The sequence below is a fragment of the Cyanistes caeruleus genome, chromosome Z (assembly GCF_971803275.1).
Source record: "Cyanistes caeruleus chromosome Z, bCyaCae1.hap1.1, whole genome shotgun sequence".
In the NCBI taxonomy this organism is placed as follows: Eukaryota; Metazoa; Chordata; class Aves; order Passeriformes; family Paridae; genus Cyanistes; species Cyanistes caeruleus.
In genome coordinates this window covers 79,869,020-79,885,926 of record NC_141732.1, presented here as the reverse complement: position 1 = coordinate 79,885,926, position 16,907 = coordinate 79,869,020, and the positions used below count along the sequence as shown (strand labels likewise).

The 16,907-nt window shown below is 47.6% G+C and overlaps 1 protein-coding gene across 6 annotated transcripts in view; it reads left to right on the top strand.

Moving 5' to 3' along the window:
• Nucleotides 1-16,907, top strand: part of ZBTB7C (zinc finger and BTB domain containing 7C) — a 150,448-nt gene that overhangs the window by 20,675 nt on the left and 112,866 nt on the right. Inside the window, exon 1 of one of the 6 annotated variants that reach the window (XM_086870082.1) lies at nt 13,278-13,469. The exons of the other annotated variants lie outside the window; for them this stretch is intronic. The gene's annotated coding sequence lies outside the window, so the exon portion shown is untranslated. Of the gene's footprint in view, nt 1-13,277; nt 13,470-16,907 lie in introns of those variants that run through there. 6 annotated transcript variants of the gene reach the window in all.

Genomic DNA, 16,907 nt, shown 5'->3' with positions numbered 1-16,907 from the left:
TTGTATTTTGTGCGTGTTGGGTGCTGGCATGTCAAGACATGGAGTTGGGTGAAGGACACGGGTCTTTTGGAGGCGTGGTGCACTTCCCAAAACTCATTTCTTTTCTGGGGAGCCAGAGGTGTGTCTGTAAAACTCTCTGCTCCTGGGAATGGGGAGGAACGTGCAAGGGAAGAGCTCATGGTGGCCCCATATCCTGGGAGAATGTCCTTGGCTGGTGACAATGGCAGAGCCTGGTAAAGATTACTCAAGCTGTAGATCTGTCACTGGACTTTTTCCCCCTCTGGAATCCCCTTCTACTCCTTGGGTCCCCATCAGTTTATTTATACAAACCACACAGGCAGTGTCACAGGGTCTGACCAAGATCGTTCCAGGGTCTTGCACCCCTTGCTGCAGCTTGGATAGGGGCGAGAGGGGTTGAAGAAGTGTGTGATACCTGCCAGGTAACACAAGTTCAGAACAAAGAAAGGCAAAGAGCAAGAGTAAAGGCTCTTGTGTTCCATCTGAGCAGAGAGATGCAGCCTGAGCAAGGGCAGAGGTAAATCAGTCTTCCTTCCCAACAGCAAACCTCGACTTTGAGTGAAATTTTTGAAAACAGGTCTCCTGAGCAGTGCTTAGAGTTGTCTTTTTCAAAGAGGACTTCGAGGTTGTTAGAGACCCTGTTTTCTATAGGAAACCAGTTCTTGCAGACATTTTCCAGTAGGTCCCAGTTTGTGTCATCTGCCCTCCTCTCTCCCACTCGCTGTGTGCCGACCTTCCCCACATGTGCTTAGTCTCACAGCCCAAGGTGTTTATCAGTTGGGCTTCCCCTCTCTTTGCTGGCAGATTTGCAGTAGCAAACATCACTTGATATTGACTGTCTGGTCTGCTCTGCTTCAGCAACCTCAAATCTTGATTCTTTCCTTGCTCCCACTGCTGCTCTTGGCTTGAGGTCAGGCTGGGAAGCATTCAGTGATCTTCAGGTGCTCTGTTCACACCATTTTTTGGTAAGTCTGTTGTGATTTCACTTGGTCCTCTTCCAGCAGTGATGGCATGGGGTGTGCTCAGCACTGATCACTCTAAGGAGATGTATTTAAAGGTTACATCCTGGTGGTAAATGAAGGACTGGTAATTCTGTGACTGGGGAGAACCCTCCTGCCAGACAAACCCAGATCTTTTGGCTGCAGCAGAACCTAACACCCATTTCTGTGGTTTTATTGGCTGCCATTTTCCAGCAGAAGGTTCCTGCTGCTTGCAGCTGCCACAACGAGCATCCTTGGTTTACAGGAACCTTTTGAAGCAGCTTCTGCCTCACCATGGTGTGGCCAAGTGGGGCATTGTAGCTGTTCCAGACAGGTGACCCTGGATAATTTCTGAGCTCAGTCCTCTGCCTTTTTGATATAAAATAGAGGAGGGAGTCCCTGGTATGTGCTCCCATTTCGGCTTCTGTGCCAGTGACTCCACATGGGGAAGGGACCTGGTAGAACCTTGGCCCTGGAATGAAACCCACCTGTGGGTGTCCAGGTGGGGAAGTCTCTTTCCGGAAAGCCACGTGAGCTAAAGGGCATGGTTGCCTTTGGTGGAGTGAGTTTATTACAGTTTTAGGGAGAAGAGTGTTTTGGGATTGTGTAAAACGTCATATAAGGTGTTCTCAGGGGTTTCCAGGGATGTCTAAAACTTACTGTGATTTTTAGGGAAGGACCAAGAATACAGGGAACGAGGGATTGGAGGGCTGGGGAAGAATACATGAGGGAAAATAAAGGGAAAAGCAGAGTAAAAGCACCTTCCTTTCATGTAGGGATAAGGATGGGGAGTTCACAGCTGGGGTGAGGGCTGGATCTTGATATCTGGGGGTGTGTACTGGAGGTTGGATGGCAGGAAGGTGTCTGGGCTGATGATGATGAGGTTGATGGTGGATTGGTAAGGGGAATGGGAAGGAAACTAGCAGCAGCAGGCTGGAAGGGAGCAGTTCCATAGAGTGTTGTGAAACTACCACAGATTTTTGAGTGTAGGGTGTGTCATACCTGGAAAAGTGAGAGCTGCTTACAGCTGATGAACTATTCAGCTGGCTTTTTCCATACTCTGTGGGAGAGGGGGTGATGTATTTGATGTGCTCAGCCCTCATTCAGGCTGAGAAGCAGCAGATGCCCACAAGGAGGTAGGTACCAGCCACAGTGAAACCATGTGTGTGTGACTGCTGCATGGGGAATATGGGGAAAAAGCTGGGAGCAGAGAGAGGAGTGAGCCTTTGGGGTGTTACAGGGCACTTGGAGCTGTTCTGTGGGTTTTGGGGTGTCCAGTTCTCCAGCACTGTGGCTGGTACTGCCAGCTGTCGTGCTCCTCTCGCGCTCCCCCAGCCGTGCTAGAGGACATGCATTATGCATGGCCACTAAAACTCTCACCCTGTTGCTTCTGATTACAGGGAAATTACAGGTTACTGGGCCAGACTGTGCAGCCTGTGACGTCTGTAGGGCTTTGATGCCCCAAGCAGGATTTGGTCAATGATGCATTGCTAAGTGCAGGTGCTCCGCAGCAGCCTGACCTCAGTCCTGGAGCTCTTCGTTATCCCAAGCCTGAACTTCACAAGGAATTTGCAAGCCCTGAGACTTGCCTTAAATAGTATAATTTTTTTAAAAATTTTTTTTTAAATTTTTTTTTTTTTTTTTTTTGGTTGTTGTTGCAAAGCTTTGGCAAAGCATCTGTTCTGGGTGCTGTTTCCCGTGACTCAGAGGGTAAATAGCAGTTGCTGTGCTCACCTGGTTTGCTTGCTAAAAATGAATGGGGAGCAGTTCAGGGGCTTGTTTCTTTCTTGTTTCCTTCTATTTCAGGCCAGTCCATCTCTGATTATGGGCTGTCAAACCTCAGAAATTCCTAGCTGCCTGTCCACTCTCTAATTTTTTATTTTATTTTAAATGAACAGAAAAGGAACATAGCCCTCTTTCAGTGGACAGTCATAAACACTCCTAGGAGCAGGTGGATTTTGTGGGGCCTCTGGTGTGCAGCAGATGAGGGTACATGCCTGGGTAGAGGTGCAAGCACGGGGAGCAGCCCAATTTTTTGGCAGTGGACAAAGTAAGTACCGAGTAAGTACCGAGAAGCTTTATCATGAGCACATCAAAATATTTACATCCAGCTGCACAGATTTCCCTTGGGCGATTTGTTTTGACATGTTATACTGGGAATATCATGAAGAGGAGGGCTGTCTTTCTCTGCTACTTTTAAGACCTACCATACTGTAATTATAGTCATTATTTCAGGGCTGTTTCCCATTTTGGGGTGCCCAAGTGGGAAGGCAGGACAGGGCTGAGCGATGAAGGAGTTGGTGTGGATTTACATCTTGGCAGAGCTGTGCTGGGTGTTGGAGATGGGGAGGTGTGAGTCTGGGAGGAGATGGCTGCACAGTCTGTGCTCTCACAATCACAAAGGCACACTCAAGCACCACTGCACACACTCCTGTATTCATGTTGGGCCACTGCCAACACTGCCACAGTCACGTGTGGTGTGGGACTGTGATGTGTCCCTCTGACACGTGCTGGAGCTTGCTGAGATCACCTTGGCTTGCGGGGGACTGGGATAAGATGGAGCATCTCTGCCATGGGAAAAGGCTGGGAGAGCTGGGAGTGTTCAGCCTCTCTCCAGGAAGGCCTTAGAGCCCCATCCAGTGCCTGAAGGGTCAACGTGAAAGATGGGGACAGCATCCTTAGCAGGGCCTGTTGCAATAGGACAAGAGATAACAGTTTTAAACTAAAAGGGAGTCTGTTTAAAGTAGACAAAATGGTGAAGGTTTTTACAATAAGGCTGGTGAAGCACTGGCACAGGTTGCCAAGAAAGTAATGCATGCTCCATCCCTGGAAGCATTCAAGGCTAGATTGAATGGGGCTCTGAGCAACAAGGTCTAGTTGAAGATGTCCCTGTTCATTATCAGGGGGTTGAATTAAGTCACCTTTAACTGCCCCTTCCAGCTCTAACCTGTCAATGATTTATCCTGGATCCTGGCATCAGTCAGCTCTCAGTTGCAGCTGGGAATGCTGCTGATTTCCACACTTGCTTCAGAACAGGTAACTACAGACAAGTCAGCTTGTGGGAGGAAGTAAGGTGAGGACAAATGGCAAAAAGCTGATGTTGAGGGCAGTAATTAATCCCAGGAGGTGAGGGTTCCCTGGGGGGACACTGGGGTGTTTCCCTCCTTTGGCCACTACCTTTGGCAACAGGTCACTCCAGGTTTTGTGTTTCCATTGCCTTGCTTGTGGAGCATCTCTCTCCTTTTCCAGGGCAGGGATTGCTTTTGATGTTGCAAGTGAAGGAGTAGTAGCTGGCCTAGCATGGTAATATACCCTTCTGGCAAGGTCTGTGGACCTCTCTGTAATATGGTGAGGGAATGGTAATGCCCATTCAGGCAATGCCCAAAGCCAGTTGCTGTGGTTCTTCTGATGTCCCTGTCCTTAATGAGTGGAGGATGTTAAGGTCTGCAGTGAAATGATCCTGATGTAACTAACAATACAGATTTCTAGGTGGTTGCCTCATAAAGCTTGCACAAAATGCCACATTCAGAATAACAAATGTCTTGGATTTTTCCCTTTTCAGATACAAGGAGCCCCAAAGTTTGTTACTTTGATATTTGAAAACTTTATAGAAGGCTGCAATGGATTGGCATGGGTAGGACAATCACCAGGAAGGGAAGATGTAAATGAAGGAGTTTTTGGGCAGTGAAAAGGAGATGGGAAGCCTTAGACTGCTGGTCATCCAGTTAACCTAAACATAGCCAAGGAGTGTCTATCTTCATGAAAAGAGTGGTCAGACATTGGAAGGGGCTGTGCAGGGAGGTTTGGAGTCCCCATCCCTGGAGGTGTCCAGGGAAGGCCTGGATGTGGCACTGTGCTCTGGGTGGGTGACAAGGTGGGGGTCAGGCACAGGTTGGACTAGATGGTCCGTGAGCTCTTTTCCAACCTGAGCTCTTCTGGGATTCTGCGATCCCACTGGGATGTGGTATCATCACTGTGTGCAGTGTAGCTGGTGGGATGTGGGAATGGCTCCAGAAAGAGAGGACTTGGGGAATGGAATTGGCAGCCAAGGCAGGAGCACACAGCTCTGCCCGTTCTGCCAGGCTGAAGTGGAATGTTGTGCTGGGGCTCATTTCTGCTGATGAGCAAAGGGCAAGGCTTGAGGTCCAGCTGCTCCATGGGTGGGTTGGTGCTTCAGGACAAAACGGGCTTGGGTTAATGAAAAATAATTCAGATCTGGGAAGAAGAGTATTTTTATTCTCCCTTTTAAATCCTCTTTGGGTTCTTCACAATTAATTTCTGCTCAGGCTCCATGCACAGCCTCGACCAAGCCACTCTAGGCTGAGTTACATGAAATAGATTTTGGTGGGTACCTAATTAAGGGCTGGAATCTCTTGTTTACCTGGTCCTCAGCTGTGAAGCTCATGAGTTAATTCCATGTGGGAAACTCAAGCACATAGGCTTGAGCATCCTTACATGCTAATTGAAATCCTGAGCTCTTTTTTCCAGCTGGGGAAGGCAGAGACAATACATTTCTCCCAGGCTCTGGATGGTTTATGAAGCACCTGGAAATATGGGCCTGCAACAGCATGGAGCTTTTCAGAAAAAATAGAGGGAAATTGGCCAAGATACTCCTTGTGATTGTGATTTGTAAAGCCAGCTGATGCCCATGATCACAGACTGCCGAGGGTGGATCTTTCAGGTCTCTGCTGCTCCAGCTCTTTGCTTGTCTGTGGGTGGAGGTGGCTGGAATTTCAGGCTATAAATCCCCAAGAGACCATCTGAGCAAGTTTATTTTGCTGTAGTTTTTTGCTTCTAGTCAAGGGGCCTCCTCCCTTCCCCTTCAAACCCTTCCTCTGCTCTGTGTTTCCTCCTCTGAAATCCTGTTTCCTTCTTCCCACCAGGATTCCCTCCCTACCAGGAAAATCCGAGCTGCTTATTCTAATGATTGAGATAGATACAACATATGATTGAAGGTCTGGGCACCTCCATTTCAAAATGACTGCAGTGCCTCTTGGGTTTTTCCAAAGAGCTACTGCCTGCAGTTACTGGACAGGAGGAGGCTGGCATCTTGGGGATGGGCTTTTTGAAGGAGGCGACTCTGCTGGGGTTCACAGAATGATGAAATGCGTGCTGGTGATTCCCTTCCAAGGGTTTTCCAAACCCTTATTCCCACCTCCACATACTCAGGGAACAGTCTGGAGGAGTACCAGTTCTTGGTTCTCCTCATTTTGAAGGGTGCAGCTCTGATTGGTGCTGCTGAGTGCGTTGATCCTGCATGGTGATGGGGGACTAAGCGAGGGTTTTTAATCATTTGTTCCAAGTGTAATTCCTAGGCTGTTCTGAGTCACCTCAGGAGCTGCAAAACCAGGCACCCCCGTCCCTCGCGCTGGCGGACGATGACATCGATGAGGAAGAGCACTCCCAGCCCTGCCTGCCGTGCCCTGGCTCTGCACATACAGCCAGGGGAAAACGAGGGCCCTGCGTGGTAGGAAAAGGAAATGCAAGGGGTAAAATGCGAGCCAGAGGGCGATTTGCCAGGGTGACAGTAAGAGTGGCTCTTGAGCATCGTCTCAGGGTCAGGTTGCACGTCCGTGGTGCAGAGCACACACACAAGCACGGCAAGACGCGTGGCAGTCCCAGAAGGTGGTGCATCTCAGGAGGAGGCTGTGGCTCAGGAGGTACCTTCTCCCTGCAACACAGCTTGCTGTTAGGCAGTGCAGATGTGGCTGTTGGTGGAGGACAAAGAGGGATGCAGTGGTGCCTCCTGATACTGTCTAGAGAAGTGGTGGATGCCCCATCCCTGAAAATCAAGACCAGTTCAGGCAGGACTCTGAGCCTGATGTAGTTGAAGGGATCCCATGGCAGGGATGTTGGACTAGATGACCTTTAAAGATCTTGTCCAACCTGAAATTCTTTGATTCCCAGGAGCTCTGTGTTTTCCATAAAGTTGATTTGGGTTAAAGCTAGAGAAACATCAAGCTAGAACTGTGTATGCCCAGATATGCTCAGTGGGGAGAAGCAGTCTTCTAGGAGAAGGATGAGGCTTTTGAGAAGGAAACATCCCATCTCTCTCAACCCAGCAGGCTGGGAGAGATTGAGTTCAACTTCTCATTATTGCAGTTGTACTCAGGAGACGAGGCAGTTTTACTTTATTTTGATATTAAAGACATTCTTTAAAGAAGTGTCAGCCCATAGCCTGTCACTTCTGTAGTTAAAAAATTGTAGCTGCTTGCCTGGGGTATATTTGAGAACAGCAAGGAAGAGACTGTATTAGATTAATAAGTGAAGGTTTAATTAATTGTCATTATTGCATAATAGTGTCCTCTAATTAATAGGTAGTGGGCAGCCTCTGAATTAATTCATGAGTGGGGTCTCCAGTGATGCCATCAGAGAAGGGTTTTATTGCTGGGAAGTGCAGTTTTGCTTAGTCTTTCTAGTAAATTTAGTAACTGTGAGAGCCAAAGGGTGTCTGTGACATTGTGTGCTGTGCCTGGGGTGGCAGGGTCTTTTTGGGACAGCACGCATCTTCCCTAAATCCATCAGACCTGGGATGCAACCAGGGTTTTGTTCAAGTCTGTTGCTGGCCTGCTGCAGGCAGAGGCCTGACAATAAGCTGTTCTCGTGTTTTATTCTGTCTGCAGTAGCTAGGAAAGTGGTTGCTTGTATCATGGCCATGGTTTTCCTCTTCTTTGTTCTTAAAAATCTCTCATGCTGTCATTTTGGTGTCCCTTCTTCAGCTGGTGGGTTCCTTTCTGTTGCTCTGCAGGCACATGAATGGTTCACAGATTCACAGATACATGCTGGAGGGGATCTCTTTCTCCATCTCCCCATCTCTATTTCTCCCTTCTTTTTATGCTTTATGTGATTGTGTTTGGGATTAGTGGAGTGAGATGACATGGAATGACTTGGGATACAGAGCTTGGTGTAAAGCAAAACCTGGTGATAAATTTGGGGATGGAAAGGAGACAGAAGATGGGGGGGGGCACGCTCTTCTCTGTAGATAGGTGGCAGTAGGTGGGATTCCAGGCTGAGAGAATGCAGGATGCTGTCAGCACCCTGAAGAGTTCACGGTGTGAGAGGAGGCAGGCAGAAGGATGCAGATGTGGTAGAACACTGGGGAAGCAACGGGGCATAGATCCAGGATAGCTATTTCTTCATTTTCCTATCAAATCATCCTAGACCTGTCCCACCTTGATTTTAAAGTATATTTTGTCCCTTGTAAGCCTAGTGATTAAAGCACTCTTCCCTACATCCTAATGTGCACTTAGACATTGACATGGGTTTCCCAGAGAAACTGTGGCTGTTCCTGGATCCCTTCAGGTGTCCAAGGCCAGGCTGGACAGGGCTTGGAACAAGGGAGAGTGGAAGGTGTCCCTGCACATGGCAGGGGGTGGCACTGGATGAGCTTTAAGGTCCCCTCCAACCCAAACCCTTCTGTGATGTTATTTCCTGCGGTGATAATCCTGCTGCTTTCAGAGAGATGGGTGTGGAGGTGGCTTTGGCTCTGTTATGGAATTTGCACCTTCTCGTACCAGCAGAGAGCTAAGACCTTAGAGCTGATTTAATTTTCTTTCAGTTAGACCACCCCCTATCCTCAAATGAAAACTTCAGTTATGCACCTAGGGAGTTTTTCCTCCCATTTTACACTGAACTCTTGTGAGATGCCATGATCTTTGAGTGATGGTTATAGGCTCTGTCAGAGGAGAACCATCATTCTGACAGACAGCAGGTATTTTGGAAATAAACGACAAAAAAAAAATAAAAAGACCAGGTTGTGGAAATAAAGAATGTGTATTTTTGTTGCTTCTGTGGTTGCAAACAATCTCTCCTCACCAAAGGCAGCTCTTCAAGAGAGGAAGCACAATTTGGCTAAAATTGCTTGAATGAGGTCATAAAATTATACTCCATGAATGGTCCTGTTATTCACAAAGGACAGTTGTTTGGATGGAAACTGCTGAAGACCTTTCATTGGTACAGTGGGGAAAAGAAAGAGATTTCATGAGCCTCCCACAGTTTAGCTGCTGAGGGGATTCATACTGATGTAACAGCCAAATATTCTGTTAGAAACCATTTGTACTCTACTGGACTCTGGGGGCTGTTGCACCTTGGATGGGATCTTGAGCAGAGCTCATCAGATACTGCTTGTGAGAAAGTGCATTTGAGTTGTTTCTTAAGTATCCAGGTGTATCCAGGACCCCTTTCCCAGAACTTGGAGCTCTTCTTGCCTTTACTCCTTTAGGTGAGCCGCTGCTCATGCATGTGGTTTATCTGGATGTGGGACTGGGGGGAGAAATCCCCTCCTGCAGTAGGATGCAGGGGATACTCCACTCACCTGGAATGACAGAGAGCTTCTACATGAACAAAATATTTACTGAAATTATCTGCTGTGCCAGTCAACAAGGCCAGGGCTTCTTCTTGAAGAAAAGAGTCAAGGAACCTTTAGTGCATCTTGCCTGGAAGAGTGCCTGTGCATCAAGCCTTGGATATGCCACCTCACTGCACTGCAGTACTAACACACCTGGTGTGCTCAAGAGGATTTCCTTCATGTGCTTGGTTTTCAGCTGGAGGATTCAAGCTGATGAAAAGCCCAGATCTGACTTTATACCAACAGGTTTTTAGTTTAGGAGGCCAGAGAAAAGGAGCAGCCTCTTTAGGAATATTAAAGTAACAGAGGGCAGGGTTGGATGGGATATTGGGAAGGAGTTCCTGGCTTGGAGGGTGGGCAGGCCCTGGCACAGGGTGCCCAGAGCAGCTGGGGCTGCCCCTGGATCCCTGGAAGTGTTCAAGACCAGGTTGGACAGGGCTTGGAGCAACCTGGAATAGTGGAAGGTGTCCCTGCCCATAGCAGGGGGTGGGACTGGATGAGCTTTAATGTCCTTTCCAACACAAATCATTTTAGGATTCCCAGAAGCCCTGTATTTCTCATAAGATTGCTTTTTAATTTTTTTTGTAGTTCAGCAGATGAAGAGCCAACTTCATTTAATAAGGGATATTGGCTGAGCTTCAGGGCATGGATTAAATACAGCAGTGTGTGAGGAATGGAGAAAAGACTGAATGCAAAGAGGCTGGTTCTTCTGTCCATAACCTCAAAAAAAGCAAGAGGTAAAGGGATCCGGAGAAAGGACAACAGGAGAGAAAAGCAAAATATAGATCTTTCTCTTTATTTTTTTTTTTCCCCTATTGCATTAGTTCTTTTTTCTGCAGGTGTCTTACAAAAGCTATGTTTTGTCATCTTCTATATTTCATACCTCCTGTGTCCATGCCAGGATACCTGCTTTTATATGGTGGACAATGGGAGTGCAGCTGGCACTGAGCCGAAGCCTGAGCTGTTCTGTACCTCATGTGGATTTGAGTTCAAATAAATAGTTTGACTCACTCAAGGAGTGAATCAGAAGAAGGAACTCAAGCCTCTAGCCTACAAGCACCGTGCTGTGCAAGCAAGGTGTATAAACATGTTAAGTTTTTCTTAAGTGTGCAGTCCAACATGAAGCTTGTGCTGGAGCAGAGTCGGCGTTTCAGACCCAGCGTAGCCCTGCTCAGGAGAGTGCAAGGATATTTTGGTTTAGACCTGATATTATAAGCATCCAGGGGAGTGGAAGTTTGTTGTCTGTCCTGTTCTCAGATCTGTCTTTGGTGCTGAGTGCTTTCACTATGAGTGAACTGCAGTGTTAAAAAGCAGAAACAGGGAAGGCATCCCCCGCAGAGCCTCCACAGCAAAGTGGGGATAAGATGATGATCCTGTGTTCAGATTTCTTGCTGTTGGAAAAAGTTGGTGCCTTGCTGGTGGTGGCTGGGGACAGGTTCTCCTGGCCTAGACTGGCTTTGGTCCCTCAGCCGCCCAGCAAGGTCACGCCAGCATGGTGATGGGTTTAAGCCTAGTGGTGCAAGTTTCCCTTAGCCATTGTCTTTCCAAGCTGGATTGGAACCACTGAGTGTGACCAGGAGGAGTGTTTTTAGTTTTAAACTAAAAGAGGAGACATTTAGAATAGGTACTGGGAAGGAATTCCTGGCTGTGAGGGTGGGGAGACCCTGGCACAGGTTTCCCAGAGAAGCTGTGGCTGTTCCTGGATCCCTGGGGGTGTTCAAGGCCAGCTGGATGAGGCCTGGAGCAACCTGGCCTACTGGATATCATTCCCACGGTGGTTGGGATTGGAACAAAGTGGTATTTCCAACCCAAACTGTTCTGTGATACTGTGTGACATCTTCTAAAAACAGAGTTTTAGTTCAACTCCACCAGGATGGACAGCCCAGGTTCCTGGTGAGCTTTGCAGCTTCTCTGGGCCTTCTGCTGAGTCCCACCAGCAGCCTCTTAGAAAACCAGAAGGGATGTGACCACTCTGTCCACAGATGTCTTCACCAAGGCCTCAGGCTGATGGATGTGCTTATCTGCATGAGTGTTACTCACCTGAGGAGGGGCTGTGAGACGATACCCTTGGTTGTCATTGCTGGCTGGTTTTGTCATGCCTCCAAAGCCTTGCAAATCACTCAAGGCGTGACATGGTCGTCTGTGTATGAGAGGTGAGATCTACTCAGAAATTGTTTTTATTATGTGTTGGTGATAGCAGATAAATAATGTTCACTCTGGCTTGTGCACGGGGAGATGGTTTTCTCCTGTGCCTTCAAATGAGGTGATTAATAACAACCATTAATCCCCGTGAATGACAGCAGTATATTAGGAGCAAAACACATGTTAAAATAATTTGAGAGGCTGTTGTTGGGTCATAGGCTAACTCATTCTTTTCATGTACAATATTTTCACAAGGTGTAAATATTTCTAGGCTTGAGATGTTGGCTGGAGATCAAGTTTTGGGTATCAGCATCACTGTCTGGACCAAAACTGAACTGAACTTCCAGTGTAAGTTAATTAAGGCAGATTTAGATTGGATATTAGGAAGAAATTTCATAATGTGAATGTGCTGAGGCCCTGGCACAGGTTTCCCAGAGCAGCTGGGGCTGTCCCTGGATCCCTGGAAGTCCCCAGGGCCAGGCTGGACAGGGCTTGAAGCAACCTGGGACAGTAAAAGGTGTCCCTGCCTATACCAGGGGATGGGATCGGATGAGCTTTAAAATGTATTCCAATCTAAACCATTCTGGGATTCCGTGAATTCAAAAGTTGGATTTCAGAAAGCCTGGACTATTCATAAGCGTAAATTGAATTTGGCAACTGGGTATGTTGAAAATCCCCAGGGGGAGCTAATTTATTTTTAATGTCCAGGCATTTCAAGTGAAATGTCACAATGAAATGTGTCATTTTGGAAATGCCAAAACATTTTCTTTTTGACAGCTTCTCAATGAAGCTTTTCAACTTTTTTGTTTGAGAATTACAGTTAACAGTTAGAAGGAGGAAAGATTAAACAAGACTTGGTAGTAGTGGACTAAGACATTTAGTTTTGATTCAAATGAAATGTGGAGGGGTGGCAAGCTTTTCTTTTTTTTTTCCTGTGTTGCCAAACTTCTTTCACTTCCCCCTAGATCTGTTTCTCATTGACTCAAGACATTTACCTCCTACTTTTAATACAAGTAGGACATGTCATTAGATTTAAAAAATAATAAAAAAATTATTCACCTCTTCCAGCTCCTAGAACTCCCTGATTTGGAATTTGTGAAAACCACTGATGGAAAACTTGTGCAGGAATATGTAAAACAGCCCATTACATGTGGTGATCCTAAATTCAGAATTTCATGGCAGGGCTGTAGGGCTACCCATGATGCCCAGGGCAACATCCCAACCCTCACTGGCCATCCTGGGCTCCACAGTAAAGCAGGTGAGGCCCTGATGAATCCACTGTCAGGAGTTGCTGAGGCATCATTCCAAGGCTGGAGGAGGTGATGACACACCCTGGGGAGTTGGCACCACAGCTTAGGGAGCATTGTCCTGACTGAGCCCACCAAGCACAGCGAGGTGGTGGATTCCCCATCCCTGGCACTGCCCAAGGCCAGGTTGGACAGGGCTTGGAGCAGCCTGGGAATGTGGAAGGTGTCCCTGCCCATGGCCCCTTCCATCCCAAACTGTTCTATGACTTTACATCCCTGAGCTGCAGCACTGCCCATTCTCTCTCAGTGCCATCTTCCCACCCTCCTAAAAGCAAAGTCTGTGATTTTTTTCAGGTCAATGCCCCTTTTTATTTTGGAGGGTAAGCTCGACAGTCATCTCGGTGGAGCAAGATGTTTTCCTTTGTAGGGCCCGTTACCACATGTCTGGCAGTGGAGTGACATCATTCTCAAGCTGGGGTCTGCAGTGAGCCATTGATCTTGATGTACCCTCTTTGCAGGCAGTAATGTGTGTTCTTTCCTTAGCATTTTGGGCAGGAGATGCATCATGCTGCCTGCTGGAGCCCGGGGAGGAGCATCATCAAAATGAGGGATGCCAGAGGCTTAATTGGTCCTTGAGGATCAGCCCCCAGCTCGTTTCTGTCTTCAGCTCCTTTCCACTGTAGTCGTTCCCCTGGGTCTGAAGAACTGGTATGAAAAAAAGAGTTTTCCATCGCAGTGAGTCTCAACTAATTTTATTTTGTGTTCTGGAGGAAACTGTGCGATATTCAATAGGCAGGAAACAGATAAAATCGGGGTAAAAAAAAGAAGAAATCACAGAATTGTCCAGAAATTACTCTGAAAAAGCTGCTGATTTTTCAGACTGGAGCATGAAATCCTTTGCACCTTGCTCCCCTATTTGAACCATCCCTCGGCAGTCTGGGGGCTGTAATTCTTTGCTGTGTTATCATTTGCTCCCACGAGGCAGAGAGCAGCCCTCTCCTGCCAAAACACTGGCAGGCTTTTTGCAAGGGCAGCACCACCAAACAGGGGAGCTGAGGACACAGGAGGTCAGGGCTGGACATGTTGACTTCCTTTACCCTAATTAACAGGCTGAGCTTCCAAATGCAGCCCAAAAGCAAGTGTGTGGTGGTAGGGGAGGCAGAGAGAGTTGGGATGCGTGGAGGGGTGAGTGATCCCTCTGGAATTGCTGGAGAATTCCCGTGCCCACTGGCGACTGGGAGCTGTCAACGCTGCGGCGGGTGAGATGGAGGTCGCAAACCTCTGGAGCAACATTTTGCACAGTGTGGATCCAGTAGCTGTCATCCACATCCGAGGTTTGGGAAGAGCTGTGTGCAGGGGGATGGAAGCAGCCTCATAGCTTTTGTTTCTTTAATTGCTAACAGCAAGGCACTGCTGTTCTCTGGAGGAGATGGGAGATGCTCAGGTTTATATTTGGTCTTCTCCTGTTACTTTTACCTGGCTTGCTTCAGTCTCCACTGCTGAGCTCTGGAGGATTTTCATGCTGTTAAAATAGAATTAGCCAGCACCAAAGCGAGTTTTTTTTTGTTTTTTTTTTTAAAGCTTATTTAACTGCGAGACAGCAATAGGGAAATGTCACCAAACATTTGCTTGGTTCTGCCGTCAGGTTGGTGTAGCAGGGCTTTCAGATGGTTGCCCATATGTGGGGAAAACACATTTTCTGTTACTCATACTGCAAGCAGCTGTGTGTGGAAAAGGCAACCTGCAGCTCTCCTAGCTACAGGGTGCAAGGCAAAATTAATTTTCTGTTTTCTCCAAGCCCCATGCAGCTTGGACTTGGACACTTCCAGGGATCCAGGGGCAGCTGCAGCTTCTCTGGGCAACCTCTGCTGTGGCTCCAACACCCTCTCAGCCAGGAATTCCTTCCAAATATCCCATCTGGCCCTGCCCTCTGGCACTGGGAAGCCACTGCCTGTGTCCTGTCCCTCCATGCCTTGTCCCCAGTCCCTGTGCAGCTCTCCTGGAGCCCCTTTAGGCAGCTCACATCTTCCAGGACTGAGGACCCCAGAGCTGCATGTGGGACTCCAGATGGGGTTGTACCAGGGCAGAGGGATATATTCCTCTCCCTTGACCTGCTGGCAGTATCTCTTCAGATATCCCCTGGTGTAGTGGATTCACCCTGGCTGGATTTCAGGCACCCATCAAAGCACCTCTCTCACTCCCCTCCACAGCTGGACTGTGGAGAGAAAATATAATGAAGAATCCATGAGTTAAGAACTGTGAGAGATCCCCCACCTAATACTATTGTGGGCAAAACAGATTCAGCTTGGGAGTAATCTAATGATTAACAACAAAATCAGAGCACAATAATGAGAAGTAAAAATAGACCTTAAAACACTTCCTCTCCACCCCTCCCTCCTTCCCCAGTGGTGCAAGGAGACAGGGAATGAGGGTTGTGGTCAGTTCATCACATGTTCCTGCCACTGCTCAGGGAGAGGAGTTGGAGTCCATCCCTGATTCAGCATGGGCTCCCCTCTCCACAGGCTTCCCATGGGATCACAGCCTCTCTCAGGCATCCCCCTGCTCCAGTGTGGGCTCCTCCAGGGGCTGCAGGTGCATCTCTGCATCCCTGTGTCCTCCATGGGCTGCAGGGGAATCTCAGCTCTGGCACCTGGAGCAGCTCCTGCCCCTCCTTCTCCACTGCCCTTGGTGTCTGCAGGGTTGTCCCTCTTCACATGTTCTCACCCTGCTCTTCTGTGGCCACAATTAAAACTGGGCAACAACTTTTTTCTTCTTAAATCTGTTATCACAGAGGCATCACCATCATTCCTGATGGGCTTGGCCTTGGGGTCTGTCCTGGAGCTGGCTGGCATTGGCTCTGCTGGACATGGGGGAAGCTCCTGGCAGCTTCTCACAGAAACCACCCCTACAACAATCAAAACCTGGCCATGAAAACCAAGTAAATCTGGGTAAGAGCATTTTCCACACACACACACACACACATACACATACACACACACAGAGGCAGGTGTGAAGCCCTCATGGACACTGGGATCTCCCATCCATCAGCTTGTGCACTGATTTGGTGTCTTCAGGGTGGTCACGGCTTGCTCTTGCAACCTGTGCCATAGTTACCCTTCTCCAAACACAGCAGGATCTGTGCCAAAGGAGCACATGCTTGTCTGGCTGAATAAAAAGAATAACCCCTCCTTGAGCCTATTTAGGGTGCCTGTGATTTATTTTTTTCTTTATACAGTGCAAATGGTTAGTGCCTGTGTGGCAATACAAAGCAGGAAGAGAAATGCTGCTAAGTGCTGATTACTTCTTCATGTGGGCACAGCAAGGGTTCACTCAGAGGTCTGGGGGGAATGGTGTTTTTGTGATTCTGTAAATGGCTGCACTCAAAGGTGGTAATTTGAATTTCTCTAGTTCCTAACATATATATATATATATATATATATATATATAAAATATATATATATAAAAATATATATATATTTATATATTTATAAATATATATGTATATATATTTATATATATTTATATATTTATATATTTATATATTTTTATTAGCCTGGATAGACCGAGTGGTGAGGCTTTGGCTCACCCTCCCCCTGTCCCTTGTTAGCAGGATGCTTCTGTTATCTTTTGAGATGAAAGGTGCCCCAGAAATGTAAACCACCAATGAACTGTGCTCCTTTTAATGTAAAATAGTAATAATAAATACTGTCCTGCTGTTCCCCTCATCCCTTGTCGTCACAAAGCACTCCATAAATTGCACTCCAGCCTCTTGCATTCCAGCTGTTGTGCACACCGAGACACAGCCGTGCGTGGGAATAAAAGAAATATTACCTTTGGGGTCACTGCTGATGTTACCCACAGGTTAATGTGAGTGGTTTGTATTTCCCTTCACTCCCCCTTAATCCAGTCTCTGATCCATGTTGATCTGGAGGCTGAGTTCAGCCTGCAGCAGTTTATGCCTTTATCTCAGTTGAGTCCCAATACAACCTGGCACAGTGGCTGTCTTGCGTCCCTCTGGCCCGGGCAGAGTCAGTGACCTGGTCTCTGCTCACCAGGCAGTAGATTGAGGCTCAGTGGAATCCTGGGTGTTCACCTGTCCTAGAAATGGGACAGGGCTGTGTTTTTGACAGCCTTGCTCTGCTGCCTTTTCCCATGGATTTAAAACTGCCGCCT